The sequence below is a fragment of the Lactuca virosa genome, chromosome 8 (genome assembly GCF_052849685.1).
Source record: "Lactuca virosa cultivar CGN04683 chromosome 8, Lactuca_virosa_CGN04683_v6, whole genome shotgun sequence".
Taxonomy (NCBI): Eukaryota; Viridiplantae; Streptophyta; class Magnoliopsida; order Asterales; family Asteraceae; genus Lactuca; species Lactuca virosa.
Genome location: NC_136433.1, coordinates 64,245,757 through 64,265,928, shown reverse-complemented (window position 1 = coordinate 64,265,928; position 20,172 = coordinate 64,245,757).

Here is a 20,172-nt window from a genome sequence, read left to right as displayed (position 1 = left end):
AAATCGACTATGAATCCACAGTTTATTGAAAGAAAATCGATTTTCGGCAGCATTGGAGCGTGTGCGGTCGCACACCTGTGTACGGCCACGGCCGCACACTCCGTGTATGGTCGCACGTTCCGTGTGCGGTCGCACACCCGTGTACGGTCGTACATCACGTGTGTGGTCACACACCACGTGTACGGCTATGCACCCCAATTTGCCCTAAAAATTTGAAATTTAACCTATGAAAACTTAATCTAATCGATTTTTGGGAAAACACTTGATGATTATTGATGAATCTTTCTGTGTTTTTCTCAGCTCAATATGGCAAGACCCGAATTCGCTAAAGTTCACAACTTAGCCATATTCCTTGTTGATCCTCCAGAGGCTCACTCCGAGTTTCAATTCATAGTAAATGGATTAAGAAGATGTTGCATGTTCCATGCTCTCACCTCCAGTCCGATCATCTTTCAACAACTGGTTAAGGAATTCTGGAGCAGCGCAGTTGTGAAGAAGGACAATAAGGGTACAAAATTTCTTGAGTCCTCTGTGCGTGGAAAGAAAGTCTTGGTTACCGAGCGGATCATTCGAGAAACTTTGCAGATCGGTGATAAGTCTGAATTCCCAATGGAGATTGATCTAGACAGGGCTCAAGAGATTCTGAACCAAATGGGCTATGAAGGAACTTCCCCCCCCCCCCCACTCTCAAGAAGCTATTACCTCCGTGCTGGAAGTATTTAGCTCATGTGTTTGTGAGTTGTATCTCAGGACGGAGATCAGAAGCTAATGAAATATCTTTGGTCAACACCGGAGCAATTGCTGCTTTAGCCTCTGGAATAGACTTCAATTTCTCAAAGTTTATCTTGCATGAGATGATTTTGAACATCGAAGGAAACAAGAGGGATAAGTTCTTCATGTACCCAAGATTCCTTCAACTTATCTTCAATGTCAAGCACCCTGAAATCGAAAGAGGAGGAGAGACTCTGGATCTCAAGTCTATTGGCTCAAGTGCTTTTGGTCTGATGAAGCTTAATCGACCTGGAAAGGTTAATTTTGAAGGAAAATTTCCACTGATCAAGTTTGGAATATTTGCTAAAGAGAGTGAACTGTCTGAATCCGATGCTCTTTCCAGCCCTGCGGAAACCGAGGACATTGTTATCTCGGCCTCTGAACATGAAAACGAGGAAGGTCGTGTTTCCCCTGTCGCAATCGTGGCAGAGGAGCATGACCAACTGCGAGATGTGGAGGTTGAGAGTAACTTTGATGTAGAGAGTGGTGATGGAGAAAATTATGGTGATGATGATTTTCTCAAAGACATGGACTTCTCTGGCTTTAACAATGAAGCAATCCCACTTAATCTTGATCTTGATGATGACGACCTAGGTCCAAGTTTAGAGTTCCTTGACAGGTTCTTTTTCAATAAAAATGAAGTTGCTCAAACAGCAACCGAGTCTAGGGTTGCTCATGACGCTCTTAAAACAATGCCTCGTACATCAGGATTGATGGTAGAATCTTCAAGCCATAGGGATGCAGTTTCAGGGATTCCTCCCTCTGTTACAGCTATTCCCACATCTGTACCATCTTCTACTGATTCGACGCAGACACAGACCTCTCCGCCTCTTGTGAAAAGAAGTCGTCTTCATCCGAGGCAGGGAGTGCTTATTCAAGATCAATCACCTCCAGCTCCATCCACAGTCGTCACTACAACAGTTACTGCACCACCCGTAATTACCCAACAAGGACCAAGATCTATGTATGAATCTGGAGGATCTTTAGTTGTCCCAGAATACTCTCCCACAAGGCCTTCGCTAGAGGAAGCCTCAATTAGGCTAGCAAGGCACTTGGCTCAACATAGTCCAGGACCTTCCTCACGTGGAAAAGGGATATCTATCGAGGAAGTTCGTTCAGGGGATGATGATTCTGATGTGTCCTCTCTCAAAGAAGAAATTGGCATTCTAAAACAGAAAAATATTGAGAAGGACATTTTACTTGGAATGCATGATGTCAGGATCGTTGAGCTGGAAGCAGACAATGCATTGAAATCAAAACAGATTTCTGAGTTGCAAACTAATCTTGGATCCGTGACTGCTTTCTACTTCAGTCTGAAAAACAAATTGTTTGAAGCCTTTGGTGACAAGTTCAAATCCTTGTTTCAACAACCTCATGATATTGATGATCCTCCCACTGCTCCCATTCAGCCTTCCGAAAACGCAATTCTTGTTGACCAACCTCCTCCAAGAACAACAAGAATTGTCGATCGATTTGAAAAGGAGCCTGTAAATGCCATTCCACGGATCATAATCAAACATGGCCAAAGATCAGTCACTGCTGAGCAGAAGGAAGGCTTGCTTTTCTTAAAAAGTTCAAATGAGAATCGTAAAGCAGATGAACCTCAACTCACAGTGACTTATCTTAAAAGGAGAAAATTTGGTGATCAATATGGTGATCGTACAGGGATCAAGATGTGGGGCTATGATCATGAGCTTAATTTGTGGGTGGTTAAGAGGAATTCTGGAAATCCAGAATACTACAAAAACATTCATGACTTCAACTCCTGGACGAAGGTTGATCTCTCTGAACTCTCAAGAGCTCCATTCCACAATCCTTCTCAAGATGCTAGTGCTTTCAACTTCAAGCAATTTTTGGATAGACAGGTCAGGGATAACTTTCCAATGATGAAGACTGCAAAAGCGTTGGTTAGAAAAGACAAAGATATCCTTAACCCTGAAACTAACCAACCAATGAAGATAATGTTATGGCTAGCTACTAATCAAGTAAAGGAGATTCCAATTCCACAACACTTTTGTGATGGATATCTTGATGATATGGAATTTTGGGCCTATGATGATGAAACAGAAACTGCTGCCATAAAGTTCAAAAGCATAGAAGGAGTTCTGAGGCTCATTAGTGGTAAGGATCTTCGGAGATTTAGAGAGAGAGAGACATCCATACCTTGGCCCGTCATCAAATCATATGTAGAAGGGAGGTCATGGAAGCTGCTGCAAAAGAATTCACCGGAATGGTTGCCACGATCATCAATCAAAATCTTTGGATGGGATCTATGGGAAAATCTGATCTAAGGCTGTTCGAGAAACCAAGTGATTGAAGACCATGTCTATACTGGCCACAAACCAAGGGGGAGATTGATAGGTCATAATATAGTGGTCTGGGCTAGGCATCTATCTTGTAAAGGTCTTGTTAGGGTCTTGGGGTTAGTTATGGTGGTTGTATCTTTTGTATGGCTGTGTGCGGCCGGACACGTGTGTGCGACCGTACACCCTGTGTGCGGCCGCACACACGTGTGTGGCTGTACACTCATGTGCTGCTGGGTGTGCTATAAATAGTAGGTGTCTGTGTCAGTCTTAGGTGACGCATGTGTGTGTTTTCCAAGGTGTATTTGACATTTATGTGATATATATGTGTGCATGCTTGGATTAATTCTATCCTCTACTCCTTCTATACTCTGATTTATTGCAATATCATTTGATCACTGATTTGGATCTTGAGAATTAGGGACTTACATTGCATGATCTTCACGTACGCCCTGTGTACGAGGTGTACGCCCAACGTACTGAGGCACGCCCTAGTACGCTTAGCATACACACGTACGCTCAGCAAACTCCCGAAATCCTGAAATTACCAAAATGCCACTATAGGCCCTTTTTGCACTCATTATATACTTAGGAACCAAAATGCAATAAATCTCAACATAAGGGTCAACAATGAAAGTACCTCAGAACAAGATGTTATAATTCTCCCCTACTTGACTTAGACTCCGTCCCCGAAGTCTGTTGCAGCTAATAACTCGAGGTAATGGTCCCTCATCTAAGCCTCAGACTCCAGGGTCCACTCGAAGTCTCTTCGATTCTGCCACTGAACCTTTACTAATTGTATCTCCTTGCTGCGTAGAACCTTCATATTTCTTTCCAAAATAGAGACCGGTCCCTCGATATAATTCAGGCGCTCATCGACCTGAATATCATCCAAATGATCATTGTCTTTTTGTCCAACACATACTTCCACAACTGAGAGACATGGAAAGTGTTGTGGATCTGACCGATCTTGCTAGGCAAATCCAACCGGTAAGCCACCTTGCCTACCCTGCGATCACACTGAAACGTCCAATATATCGGGGGCCCAGTTACCCCCTCTTCCTGAAGCGTATCACACCCTTCCAGGGCGAGACCTTCAGGAGCACCATATCGCCGACCTAAAACTCAAACTCTGATCGACGTCGATCAGCATAACTCTTCTGCCGACTCTGAGCAGTCTGCAGTCTCTGTCTGACTTGCTGAATAAGCTCCATGGTCTGAAGGACTACTTCAGTCCTTCCCATGACCCTATGACCAACCTCTCCCAACATATTAGGGTACGACATCTCCAACTATACAAGTATTGGATTAGGTGTCTACGCCCATAACTATAAATGGTATGTACTTGACCCGATAGTAGCATGGTCCATTTCGGGTTTCCTTCACCAGAACAATTTGATAGATGGATATTTGAGAAAGAGGTTATTTTTGATTTATTGATATATTATAAGTATAATATATTAATTAGGAAATCATATTATTTAATTACTATTCATCAAGAATTAGTTTTGAATTAATTTAGTGATCAAAAGAAACTAATTAAATTCATACATATGGATTGGGCTAATGATCCATCATTGATTTGTGATGGGATAAGCTTATGGGTTAGTCCATGAAGTGTTAGTCCAAATCAAGTGTTAGATCATAAGCTTAAGTGTATGAATTATGGTTACACATGACTCTTGGAACTCTACACTATATATATATATATATATATATATATATATATATATATATATATATATATATATATATATATATATATATATATATATATATATATATATATATATATATATATATATATATATATATGTAACTCTAAGCCTAAAATCGGTTACCACTTGCATTCGAAGAGGAAGAATCCGATTTTTGAGTTTCCTAAACATCTCTCATATCCATCTAGTTGTTTATTGGTGTTTGTGACTTGTTTGAGGCACAAAGCTTGGGGTGCTAAGTTCTCTTAAGGCCAAAGTTCAACTAGCTAACATTAAAAGGTAATCTTCTAACTAGCTTTATGATTCATATATCAAATTTTGTATGCTAGATTAGGCTTCATGCTTTGGAAACCAATATTGCATGTATAATTACAGAAAACTTAGATCCAAAGCATTAGGGTTGTATGTGCACCATAAGAATGTTAGAGTACATAAATCCCAACAGTGGTATCAGAGCCATGGGTGTTTTCTATTATATTGATGCAATTGTGTAATTTTCAAAGCTGAAAAAACAGCATTTCTGGATTCTGCCAGGGCCAACTCGACGAGTCCATCATGGAGTCGCGAGTTGGATCATATGATGATGAAATCGACGAGTCCATAATGGGACTCGATGAGTTAGATCATCAGATGGTAGAATTTTCGAATTTTTGGCCTGTTTTGGATTAGGATCATTACCACAAACTGTTTTGGTTCATAAAATTCGATTTTTTACTGATATGGTAATGTTTATCCCCATCCAATAACATAATCATTGTCAAATTTCAAGATAATTACTTGATTTTGTGAAAAACTAATTATTTATAAAATTTTAAATTATATAAATAATATTAGGTTAATTGATAAATGATGAATTATAGGATAATGTTATTAGTTAAATTAATCTAAATATTTCTTGAAGAGTTTCATAACTTGTCCTCAAGTTATGAAATATGAAAAGTCATCATTCATGAAACATTAATTTTTAAGTTATAGAATTCCAAAGGTCTTGACGAGTTACATAACTTGTCCTCAAGTTATGGAACTTGGAAAGTCTCTTTTATGTAACATAAATTATAAAACTAAAGAGGTTTTGAAGAGTTTCAAAACTTGCCCTCAATTTTTGGAATTTGAAAAGTCTCATTTATGAAACTTTAATTCCAAACCCTAGATTTTTAAAAGTTTAAAATTCAACCCTATACTATTATAATAATAAAGTTTAATACTTATATATATATATATATATATATATATATATATATATATATGAATATATATATATATATATATATATATATATATATATATATATATATATATATATATATATATATATATATATATATATATATATATATGTATGTATGTATAAGACAAGTCAGTATTACCATTAGTAGGCCTCATTCACGAAGCTAGCCTATAAGGGGTGTTTAAGGAAGCGGCGTATAATATGACCGTCATTGGGTATCTACTCTTACCCGCCACACTCTTGACTAGTGGAGGGTCGTTAGCCGAACGGGTAGGATAGGACATTAATCCTCATTAATAAGTATAATGATTTATAAAGTAACTAAAATTTTATAAATTCCCAATCTTAGTTACTTTAGGAAAATGTGAAAATGGTGCTTTTCCATGGAAATTGCACTTTACACCTTGCTAAGTCGTTAGTGGAGCGTGTGTGGTTAACCGACACACTAATTTGGACTAGAAAGGGTGGAAAAGGGTAGCTTGATGTTAATCATGGATCAATGGAGCGTGTGTGGTTAACCGGCACATTGATCAAGTGATATGTAACATTAAGAGTACCAAGCACATTTGCATGGTTATTCACACCTTGTTTGTGATCCTTGGTATCCCAGTCACAAACTTGAAGGGCATAATCGAGATTTAACATGCCATTGAAAATTTCAATAAATCTCAAAAGAATCTAGGAATTTCAATTCATTTAAAACCTAAATTTTCTTTTTCATTTTTGATGGTGGAAATTGGTAAATCGTCATTTACCTACCTTCAAATATTTTGCAATTGGATTACGGTATCCCTCTTCCGAATTGTGAAATATTGTGTTGGGTCCTAGCCTTAATATTTCATTTGGGTGTTATATTGAGGATCCTTATCTAATCTAAACTTTGTCTTTCTTTTTAGATGTCTACTTCAAACAATGCTTCAAACCCAATCCCTTCCGGCTCTTTCTCCCTCATGAACCTATGTGGGAGAGTCATCTTTGATGGATCAAACTTCAATGATTAGATTCAAAACATCCGCATGGCTATTCGCTACGAATACAAAGAATATGTCCTTGATAAAGAGCTAAATGAGATTGATGAAAACACTGCTACTCCCGAATAGATTGCTAAATATAAAACTCATGAGAGGGACGCGAAAAAGGTGTCGTGTATTATGATTGCTACCATGACTGCTGAGTTCAGAAGTCCTATGAGGACTTTTGGCCTTATGAAATACACCAAGATTTGATGGAAAGGTACCATCAAAGTGCTCGGCATGAAAGGTATGAAATCATTGCCTCCATGATTACTACCAAAATGAAGGGTGGAGAGTCTATCACGGCCCACTTGCAAAAGATGCAAAGGTTTGTGGACCGCTTGCTAAAGTTGAATGTCAACTTCGATGAAGAGTTGGCCATTGACATTATTCTACACTCTTTTCCTTCTTGTTATGATCAGTTTCATATGACTTATCATATGAACAAGGAGGAGGTCACTCTAAGCAAGCTTCAAGGTCTTTTGAGAACTGTTTGAAAGCAGTTTGAAAGGAAAATATGTTGTACCTACTCCTACTACTATTGCCCATGTCTTGGCAATTGGACATGGGAAGGGAAAGAAGAGGAAAGCTTCCTCAAAGAGCCACAAGGGAAAGTACCATGTTGGATTCTCGTCTAGTGGGTCCAAAGGTGGTTCTGCTACCTCCCTCCTCAAATCCAAAGGAAGCAGAGTACTTCGATTGTCATGAAAAAGGACACTGGAAACGAAGCTGTCCCAAATACTTGCAGGACATAAAGGATGGGAAGATCAAGCCCTCCTTTACAGGTATTTACATTATTCTGTCTAATAACTCATCACATGCTAATTCTTGGGTCCTTGATACAGGATGTGGTTTTCACATTTGTTTTGATTTGCAGGGTCTAAAAAGAAGTAGGGATTTGGAGCACGGGAAGATGAAATTGATCATGGTGAATAGGAAAAAGTCGCTTGTCACCAAGATTGGAGTTTATTCTTTATTGCTTAGTAGTGGGTTAAATTTAGATATGAATAATTGTTGCTACTCGTCTGATATGACAAGAAATATTATTTCCTTTCATGGTTTGTATGAACAAGGTTTTACCTTTTCGTTTAATAATGAGATTGGTTCAATAAATGATTATTATAATGGAATTTTTATTTTGAAGCATTGCCTTGTAATGGTATATATGAAACTGTGATGGTTGTAGATGACTTAGGAAATAATGCGTTGCATATCGATTCGTCCAATGGATTGGACAAAGCATCCTTATGGCATTTTCGTCTTGGACATGTCAACAAGAAGCGCATAGCCCAAATCGAAAAGGATGGAGTTCTGGAGTCATTTGACTTAAAGTCAGATGACACATGGGAATCTTGTTTGCTTGGAAAGATGACTAAGTCACCCTTCACTGGTTCTTGTGAAAGGGGTGAGGGTTTGTCGGATCTCATACACACCAATGTGTATGCACACTTCAGATCCGCCACAAGGGATGCTAACCGCTTCTATGTGACTTTTACTGATTATTATAGCAGATATGAGTATATCTACTTAATTAAGCAAAAGTCAGAAACCTTTGAAAAGTTAAAAGAGTTTAAACAAGAAGTGGAGAATCAACTGGGCAGGAAGATAAAGATGCTCCGATCCGATCGAGGTGGTGAGTGGTGTGTGCAAATAGCTACCTACTAGTTTTAAATTTATATCCTAACTAACTTAACTAAATAATATACACCTAGGCAGTGTACCTAGTCAGATTGTATTGTAGTAAAGTAAGTTGGGGTCGAACACAGGGAAACAGATTTAATTAGCTAAAATAATTACTCTAAATTAATCTAAAATCAAACAATAATTAAAAAGGTTTTTATCTAATTTTTCAAGTTTAGATAAACGTAATTTATTAACACACTTTAACTGATTAACAAAAACACTCTTGTTAGTTCGAATCCACATTCCCTCAATGGTTTAATTATTAATTATGACAATTCCCGTTGGTTACCAATTTAAATATTATTAGCAATTCAATTCCACATTTACTAATATTAAACTAATTCATGTAGAGCTATGTATGGTCATACATAATTTGACACAAAATCAATTATTAGATAGGATTGGAGCTATGTAAGATTGAGTTAACAAACACAATTATGTTCATAATATGAGTTCTCTAGCACATCCAAATTCAATAATTCAATTACTTATCTTAGATTCGTTCGATCTTAGCTCTAATAATCTAATGTTCACTAAATTACTAGGTAATCAAATTCATGCAGATTAATGGTCACTAACTACACAAAATAAGATTTTAAAGCAATCTAATATCAAATTAAACATGCTAGGCGTAATCAATCAAACACAAGACATTAACCAACAAGAAAAGTCTAAGTTATAAACAAACCATGAGTTCCAGCTTCATCTAGCTAACAGAAGCAGCTAGATTTAGCTACTCATACTAACAAATAAACTAACACGCGTCATAATAAAAAACATTGTAAAGTACCAAAACTAGAAAGTAATTATGAACTTCTTCTTCTTCCTTGGTATTCAAACCAATTTCCTAGCCTTCTGAATCTCTGATTTTGACTTCTGGAAACTTTTTCTAACCAGCCAACGTCCCAAATACGTAGGGATCAAGAGCTTATATATTTTTCGAAATAACCCTACTCACGTCGTGAGTATAGGAGTCTCACGTCGTGAGTCCAGTAATAATCTATATCCAACACGGACTCTTGCTTCGCGATGTCTATCTTCTAGAAACTCCGAGCTTACGTCGTGAGCTATAACTCCTCACGTCGTGAATACGTGTTTTTGCTGGATTTTGCATCTTTCAATCTATTATCCTTCAAAGTTCCGATCTTTAACGCTTCCAGTCCCTTTTCTTCAAAATGTCTTCTTTTGGTTGCAAAATATAATTTAACCTTATAAGTATCATTTATCTATGCAAATAACCAAAATATTAATCAAAATGTAATTAAATATTACCTAAAAATATTTATAAATATAGCAATAGCAGTGAGTATCTTAGTATCGAGTTCCACGACTACCTTAAGGAATGTGAAATTATTTCACAATTGACGCCACCTAGGACACCACAGCTTAATTGTGTGGCTGAGAGGCGCAATCGAACCTTGCTGGACATGGTTCGTTCCACGATGAGTCGAGCTTCGTTACCTATCTCATTATGGGGGTATGCCTTAGAGACTGCCGCCCATATCCTTAATCTAGTCCTAACTAAAAAGGTTACCAAAACACCTCACCAAATGTGGACAGGGAAGGTTCCCTCGTTAGCACATATCAAGGTTTGGGGTTGCGAGGCTTTCGTAAGATGAGAGACTCATGACAAGCTCGAACCTTGTAGTGAGCGATGTATTTTCATCGGCTACCCATAGAAATCCTTTGGATATCTCTTATATATACCGAGTGACAATGTTGTCTTCATTGCGAGGAGAGGGGTTTTCCGAGAGAGAGAACTCATATGCCAAGAGGACAGTGCGAGGCAAATTGACCTTGAAGAGCTTCAAGAGTTAAGTGATGAAGGAACCTCAAACACTAGTGCTTAACCCGAGGAGGAAACTCCTATTGAACCGATTAACGAGTCCTTACCTCTAAGGCGTTCCAGTAGAGTTAGAATGGCACTTGAGTTTTATGGTTTCCATATTACTACTGAAGATGATACATTTATCAGTGATAATACACTGGTAAATTTGGATGAACCTAACAACTACAAGGAAGCCATGGCAGGTCCCGAGTCTACAAAATAGAAAGAGGCAATGGACAGCGAGATTCAGTCCATGTATGATAATCAAGTGTGGAACTTGATTGACAATGTACCAGGTCGTAAGACGGTCGGGTGCAAATGGATCTTTAATAAGAAGACCGACATGGATGGGAAAGTACACACTTATAAGTCGCAATTGGTTCCGAAGGGCTTTACTCAAACCCCTGGAGTTGACTATGACGAGACCTTCTCACCAGTGGCTAAGATTAAATCTATAAGGGTTATGCTAGCCATAGCTGCATTTCATGATTATGAAATATGGAAAATAGATGTCAAAACCGCTTTCCTTAATGGGAAGTTGGATGAAGATGTTTACATGAATTAGCCAGAGGGTTTTGTCAATGCAAAGTATCCTAATAGAGTGTGTAAGCTTGAGAAATCCATTTATGGATTAAAGAAAGCATCTCGCGGATGGAATCTTTGTTTCGATGAGAAAGTAAAAGAGTTTGGTTTTTCGAGAAGCGAGGATGAGCCCTGAGTATATGTCAAAGCTAGTGGGAGTATAGTTAGCTTTCTGGTATTGTATGTGGATGACATACTGCTCATAGGAAACGACATCCCAACCTTGCAGGAGGTTAAGTCATGGCTTGGGAAGTGTTTCGCTATAAAGGACCTTGGGGAAGCTACTTATATTCTAGAGATAAGGATATTGAGAAATAGGAGTAAAAGACTAATAGGACTTAGGCAAAGTACCTACTTAGTCAAAGTGTTGAAACGTTTCAGCATGGAGGATTCCAAGAAAGGAGAATTACCTATCCAGAGCAATACCAAACTGAGTAAGACTCAGAGTCCGAGTATCGATGCTGAGATAGCATAAATGAGTCGAATACCATATGCTTCTGCAGTTGGCTCGATCATGTATGCTATGACATGTACTCGCCCTGATGTAGCCATTGATTTGATCATGGTTAGCAGATATCAAGGGAATCCTGGTAAAGCTCACTGGAATGCGATAAAGAACATTCTTAAGTACTTGCGAAGGACTAAGGACTGGGTCCTTACTCTCGGTGGGAGTGATGACTTGAGAGTGACAGGGTATAGTGACGCCAGCTTTCAGACCGACGGAGATAATTTCCGCTCTCAGTCGGGCTGGATATTACCTTAAATGGAGGAGCAGTAACTTGGAAAAGTTCCAAACAGGAGACTGTAGCTAATTCTACTTGCGAATCAGAGTACATAGCAGCAAGTGAAGCGTCGAAGGAGGCGATATGGCTAAAGAACTTCATCGGAGACCTTGGAGTTGTACCAGCTGTAAAGGAGCCTATGGAGATTTTCTCTGACAACGAGGGTGCGGTCGCCTTATCCAAGGAACCAATGGATCATGGTAGATCCAGGCACATCGACAGAAAATATCACTTCATAAGACATCGAGTAGAAACAGGACTCCTCGTAATGAAGGGGGTATCATCAGAGGAGAACCCAACAGATCCCATTACGAAGGGACTGAGTAGGGTTAAGCACTTGCAACACGCTAGAAGTATCGGGCTGAAGGACGATATTAGTTTTTAGTGATTAGATAGACATTTAGAAACTTGTAAGAGCTAAAATGTAATTGACATTTGGTGATTGAATAAAAGGAGTTTTATTTATAAGTAAAGTTATTATCTTGTGTCAATTGTTTATTATTGTTTCATTTTTTGCATGTTTTGACTTCCAGAATAATAAGATTATTCAAACCATCCACAGTCGATCATACATTGGAAGTAGGTTATGAAAGTAGACTGTCATGAATGGGTTTTTGTAAGATTGTCTAAGGTGTTAGACATAGCAAGGTTTGCTACAAACATTCATGAGTGCTCTTGAAATAAGATTTGAGTATTGGACTAAACCCACACTCACATGAATCACTTCATGGAATTTATCACGAGTGATTGTGAAATGATAATATCATATAGTCTTCAAACCAAGATAAATGAGTTGTTGATTATGAGTTGGTTGTACATTGACAGTGCGAAAACGCATCAGTAACTTGATGTTATAAAACGTGTTGTTGTGTATGATTTAACGAGTAGTTAGTACAAGAATATAACTTGAAGTTTATCTGTTCCTTTTATCATAAGAGGATTAAAAACAATATATTGGGCCCCTTGATGATTTTGTTTTGACTTATGTGTCGGGCCCGATCAGGACTCAATCGATGTGTTCAATTATGTTCTATGTCAAACAAATCAGAAATCGGGAAACAAACTGTTGGACAAAGAGTATGACTTTATTCCATGTCTGTTTCCACACGATGTCTTGAACACCAGAGGATTATATGATCCCTTATGTAATGGACGCGTTAGAGTACGACAGCAGCTTTTGAGAGCTACGATTGCTAATCGGATTTTAAGTTGCATTGGCAATTATAGTTATTAGACTTATCCAAGTGGAAGACTGTTGGATTAGGTGTATAAGCCCATAACTATAATTGGTATGTACTTGACCCGATAGTAGCATGGTCCATTTCGGGTTGCCTTCACCAGGACAATTTGATATATGGATATTTGAGAAAGAGGTTATTTGTGATTTATTGATATATTATAAGTATAATATATTAATTGAGAAATCATATTATTTAATTAGTATTGATCAAGAATTAATTTTGATATAATTTAGTGATCAAAAGAAACTAATTAAATTGATACATATGGATTGGGCTAATGATCCATGATTGATTTGTGATGGGGTAAGCTTATGGGTTAGTCCATGAAGTGTTAGTCCAAATCAAGTGTTGGATCATAAGCTTAAGTGTATGAATTAGGGTTACACATGACTCTTGGAATTCTACACTATATATATATATATATATATATATATATATATATATATATGTAACCCTAAGCCTAAAATCGGTTACCACTTGCATTCTAAGAGGAAGAATCTGATTTTTGACCCTCCTAAAGCTCTCTCATATCCATCTAGTTGTTTATTGGTGTTTGTGACTTGTTTGAGGCACAACACTTGGGGTGCTAAGTTCTCTTAAGGCCAAAGTTCTACAAGCTACATTAAAAGGTAATCTTCTAACTAGCTTTATGATTAATATATCAAATTTTGTATGCTAGTTTAGGCTTCATGCTTTGGAAACCAATATTGCATGTATAATTAGAGAAAACTTAGATCCAAAACATTAGGGTTGTATGTGCACCATAGGAATGTTAGAGTACATAAAACTCAACAGCAAGAGCTCAAAATTTGGGGAACCAATTGTAACGCCCGTGTTTTGAGGCTAAGCATTATTAATTCGATGATGTAATAGTAAGGGTCAACAAATGTAACTCATTTTGAAGTAATAAAAAGGAATTATTTGAGTATTATGTGAATTTATGTGCTTTATACTTGTTTATAATGATATAATAAATTAAGAATGAAAATAAGTGTCAAAAATAAAATGTTAAATAAAATGTTAGATAAACCTAATATTTATGAGAATACAAGCGGTTTTGAAAGAGTATCAGCATTAAGCTGGTGAGTTCATAAGCATGTTTTTGTTATGAAAACCTGTTAATAAATCAATGAAAATGTTTGTGTGTTTCCAAGAAAATCCAATATTTTCTAACATGTGTGTTTTTGTTACGGTATCCCATAATGTATTAGTTTGTATGCATGGTTACCACTAGATGTGTTGTATAATGTTGTTTTGAATGAAAAATCTTTTACATGAAAACCCTGACTATCACCAGTATATATAGAAAGTTAGGAAAAACTCTGGAATCCTCTAGTATGTATAGTAGTTCCATTACTTTAAAATAAAACTAATTGAAGTTATTACCATTCATACATTAATCGTATTATTTAGTACCAAATTTATGAGTTGTTATAACCATACTTGACCATTGAATTGCCTGAACGACGTTCTTCAAGTGTCGGAATCGAAATAAATTTGTCACCCAGGCCTGCCGGCCTAACTGTAGCTAACAATTATGGTGCGGGATTGCCAATCCCGTATAGATCTATACACAAACTCACGTTCTCCCTCAAGGAGACTCTGGTTATAATCTCAGGACTTTTGTTAGTACTTAAGTAACTACACGAAGAATTCTCACTCATAAAATGCTATACTAACGATTAAATGTAGAATAAAATGAATCCATTGAATTTAAATGACTGCTTTTATGACCCATAAACTATACCCTATATAGCTTATGATTGTTCGCATTAAATCAATGTTTCGTGCATAGATAAGGTAATTGTTCCATAAACTATACCTATTATAGTTTATATGTTCGTTAATGTATTCAATTCATGTTTTACACTGAAAACTTTACGATTATGTTGAAAACTTCCCTTATGCTCAACATTTTACAAAAGGGATGAATATCTAAATGTTTTATAAAATGTAAAAATCTTTGGTTTGAATAAATCGCATGAGTTTTAATCTTGTTTATATAAGTCACAATATTTATTTATGTATTACTTGTATCCTCCCCCTAAAAACGTTAAAAACATTAAAAGTGTAGGGGTATGAACTCACTGTTAGTTGCGTGAAAGTGTCGGACAATGAAACTGGAAATGAAGACCCTCGGGTTGATGTACGCGACACTTAACGGGATCCTAATAACAGTTAAATACATTAATGCATTTTATTAGCGAAACCATTAATTATAGTGTTGGAAAAGCACTTGTTTTTGGGTTAGGAATGTTACCGGGACTCGATTGAATCGGAAAAGCGGGTTTTCAGCCAAGTTCATGACTTGATAAGGTTTGCGGCCATGAACTGTTCTCGGCCGTGAACAGTTTACTGCCTTGAAGGGTTTACGGCCTTTGAAGGTTTGAAGAGTTCACGGGCTGTTCTTGGTGAATATGAAGATTTGAAGGGTTCACGGTCGTGAACTCAAGAACACCAAAGCTCGATTTGATGAAAAACTGATGTTTTGATGCTCCAAAATGAATTCTAAGGCGGATAGAGTGCTAGATGAAGAGAAATCTGGTGTTTTCGGGTGACGATTTTTAGAGAGAGAGAGGGTGTTGTCGGCCAGAAAAGTGTAAATGAGGGGTATGAGCACATATTTATAGGGGGTTTTCATGGTCGGTGAGGGTCCACCAGCCGTGAACGGGTTTACGGTCGTGATCGGGTTCACGGCCGTGAACACTAGTCAGACCGGTTTTCGCTGATTTTCGAAGTAGCTCGGGTTTCCGCACGATTTTGGTTCCGACTCAGATATATAAAACGATCTTCTAAACCATGAGAATTTAACGGAACAAATAAAATTCAAAATTTATTTAACGGAATCGACTAATGTTAATAGAAAAAGGTTCGGGTTGTCACATCATCCCCCCGATAGAGGGAATTTCGTCCCGAAATTCAAACGTAGAATACAATCATGGACTGGGAAAAAGATGCGGGTACTTCTGTTTCATCTGATCTTCGCGCTCCCAAGTGAATTCAGGTCCCCGCTTGGCATTTCAGCGGACCTTCACTATCGGTATGCGACTTTGTTTTGTTCGTTTGACTTCCCGATCCATGATTTCGACTGGTTCTTCCACGAAATTAAGGTTCTCGGTGATCTCGATCTCATCGAGAGGGATCACAAGGGTTTCGTCGGATAGACACTTTTTAAGTTTTGACACGTGGAAGACTGGATGAATGTTGCTAAGTTCTTGGGGTAAACGAAGTTTGTATGCTATGGGACCGATCCTAGCGATAATCTCGAATAGTCCTATGTATCTTGGATTCAGCTATCCACGCTTTCCAAAGCGTATCATGCCTTTCCAGGGTGAGACCTTCAATAGAACACGGTCACCAACCTGGAACTCCAAAGGTTTTCCTCTCTTATCGGCGTAGCTCTTTTGTCTATCTCTTGAAGCTTTTAGTCGTTCTCTGATTTGTACGATCTTTTCTGTGGTTTCACGGATGATTTCTGGGCCTGTGAGAGTGCTATCGGGGACTTGACATTTGGCTAGCTGCGTTTCACCCACCTCCGCCCAGCACAGAGGGGATCTGCACTTACAGCCATAGAGGGCTTCAAACAGCGCAGTCTTGATGCTAGTATGATAGTCGTTGTCGTAGGAGAACTCGACCAAGGGCAAATAAGTATCCCACGACTTACCAAAGTCGATAATGCATGCTCTTAGCATGTCTTCTAAAGTTTGGATGGTCCTCTCACTCTACCCATCGGTCTGTGGATGGTAAGCTGTGCTAATATCCAACTTAGTTCCAAGAGCCTTCTGCAGTGATTGCCAAAATCTAGAGGTGAATCTGCTATCCCGATCGTAGATAATGGACACAGGCACACCATGCAGACGGACTATCTCTTGGTTGTAGATTCGTATCAGTCTCTCCATCTTGAATGTTTCTTTGATTGGCAGGAAGTGGCGGATTTAGTCAATCTGTCGACGATTACCCAGATATTGTCATGGCCACTCTGGGTCTTTGGGACTATCACTTGGATGTAGATTCGTATCAGTCTCTCCATCTTGAATGTTTCTTTGATTGGCAGGAAGTGGTCGGATTTAGTTAATCTGTCGACGATTACCCAGATACTGTCATGGCCACTCTGAGTCTATGGCAACTTGGTATTGAAGTCCATTGTGGTTCATTCCCACTTCGACTCAGGTATTTCTGGCTGTTGAAGTAGACTTGAGGGCTTTTCATATTCCACCTTCACTTTGGCGCAAGTCAAACAATTGCCCACGAAGGTAGAAATTTTTGCTTTCATGTTTGGCCACCAATATAGCTTTTTGAGATCCAAATACATCTTATCCGAACCTGGGTGAACGGATTATCGAGTACTGTGAGCTTCGCTCATAACAACCTCTCTGTAACCGCCAAACTTCTGGGTCCAGATCCGGTTCATGAAATAATAAACTCTGTCTCCCTTGATCTCTAAGTTCTTTTCCATTACCCTCAAGGATTCATCCACCACGTTCTCTGGTTTTAAGACTTCTAACTGAGCCTCTCTGATTTGTGTGGACAGATAGGAATGGATAGTGACCGTAAGTGCCTTCACTCTGCGACCTGAATGCTCTTTCCGGCTGAGGCTATCTGCTACCACATTGGCTTTGCCGGGTTGATAGTGTATATCGCACTCATAATAGCTGAGTAGCTCAACCCATCACCGTTGCCTCATGTTCAACTCTTTCTGATCGAAAATGTGTTGTAAGCTCTTATGGTCGGTGAAGACAGTGCACTTGGTTCCGTAGAGATAATGTCTCCAAATCTTTAATGCGAAGACCATTGCTCCTAACTCCAGGTCGTGAGTTCTATAATTGACTTCATGTGATTTCAGCTGTCTTGAGGCATAAGCAATAACCTTTCCTCGTTGCATGAGCACACAGCCTACGCCCTGATTGGATGCATCGTAGTAGATAATGAAGTCCTCCGTCCCTTCTCGCAGGGATAAGATAGGTGCGCTGCATAAGGCCTGCTTCAATGTTTGGAACGCAATGTATTTACTTTCTTCCCAACTAAAGGTTACACCTTTCTGTGTTAGGCTGGTTAGAGGCTTAGCTATCCTGGAGAAATTCTGGATAAACCTGTGATAGTAGCCAACAAGACCCAAGAATTGACGGATTTCTGTGGGTGTCTTCGGTGCTGACCAACTTTCTATCGCCTTAATTTTGGAAGGGTCTAGCACTAGTCTCAAATGTTGTCTATGATCTGCCTCACTCCAAAAATAGACAAGTATGTCATCAATGAATACTATTACAAACTTTTCTAGTAAGGGATGGCATACTCGATTCATCAGATCCATGAATACCATGGGTGCGTTGGTTAGACCAAAGGGCATCACTACAAACTCATAGTGACCATATCGAGTCTAAAATGTTGTCTTAGGAACATCACCCTCATGGACTCGTAACTGATGGTACCCTGACCTTAGGTCTATCTTGGAAAAGTAGCTGGCTCCTTGAAGTTGATCGAAGAGGTCGTCGATTCTGGGTAAGGGGTAACGGTTTTTGATGGTAAGCTTGTTCAGTTCATGATAATCTATGCACATCCGAAAGGATCCATCCTTATTTTTCACGAATAGGATCGGGGCTCCCCAAGGTGAGGAACTTGGTCTGATGAATCCCTTGTTGAGTAGTTCATTGAGCTGGCTGGATAACTCTTGCATTTCTGCCGGCGCTAGACGGTAAGGGATTTAGCTACGGGGGTAGCTCCGGGGATTAAGTCAATTCGGAACTCGACTTGGCACTCGGGAGGAATTCCGGGGAGATCTTCGGGAAAGACATCAGGAAAGTTACAGACTTCGGGGATGCTCTCGAGGTCTTTAACTTCCTGGTTTTCGTTAATGAGATGGGCTAGGAATGCATAGCACTCCTTTCACATATATATATTTGGGTTTTGATGCATGAAATGATGCGAACGCTTGAGCTGAGTTTATCACCATAGATAATGAGGGTTTCGCCTGATGGCAGATTGAGGAGAATGGCTTTTTCATAACAAAGGATATCGGCACGATTGGGGCTCAACCAATCCATGCCGATGATGACATCGAAGCTTTTTATGGAAACTGGCATAAGATCGATTGGAAAAGAATGGTCGTTTAAAGTAAGGGTACAACCTATGATTACATCGTTAGTGCTCTCTTTCTTTCCGTGTTTAAATGAATGACTAACAAAACTTCTCTCTGCACCATAATCGAAAAGAATGCATGCATAAGAGTTGTCGAGGAAGAACGTACCCGTAACTACGGTGGGATCAGCGATTGCTTCCTCCTGGCCCATTGCTAGCACATTTCCTGTGTTGCCAGCAGTTGTTGCTTTGGGACAATTCCTCTTGAAGTGCCCGGTTTCTCCACAACCATAGCAGGTTTGGCTTACTCCAGCTCCAGAGGCCTGATTCGTTGGTTGGGCTGGTGTCCTGTAGAAACGAGTTGTGTGCCCCTTTCTGCCACACTTGTCACATTGCATCTCTCTACAAACTCCCAAATGATGGAAGTTGCATTTGTTTCAGAAGGGCAGGTTTCCAGCATAACGGATAGGAGTTGTTGGAGTAGTGGGAACAGCTGCAGGAACGGTAGCAGTGTGGACTGCCACTGTTTGTTGCTTCTTGTAGGGCTCCTACGAAGACTTTCCCTTGCGTTTGTTCTAGAACCTTTTCTTCTCACCACTCTCCTTTGGTGCTTCGGGAACGGCTGCTACGGTTTCATGATCAACCCCGTGATCTATTAGTGTCTGTGCTAGGCACTTGGCGCTGTCAAAAGTGGAAGGTTTAGCAGCCAAGACATTCCCTTGAGTTGGGGGTGTCAATCCCCAAATGTATCTCTCAATTTTCTTGCTTTCCGGGGTGACCATCCCGGGACAGAGAAGAGCCAGGTCACTGAACCTAGCAGTGTACGTAGCAATGTCGGAACCTTTCATCTTTAGGTTCCAGAGCTCATGCTCTAGCTTTTGCATCTCACCCTTGGGCAGTACTTGGCGAGCATTAGTTCCTTTAGACTTTCCCAATTCATGGAATTGGCCA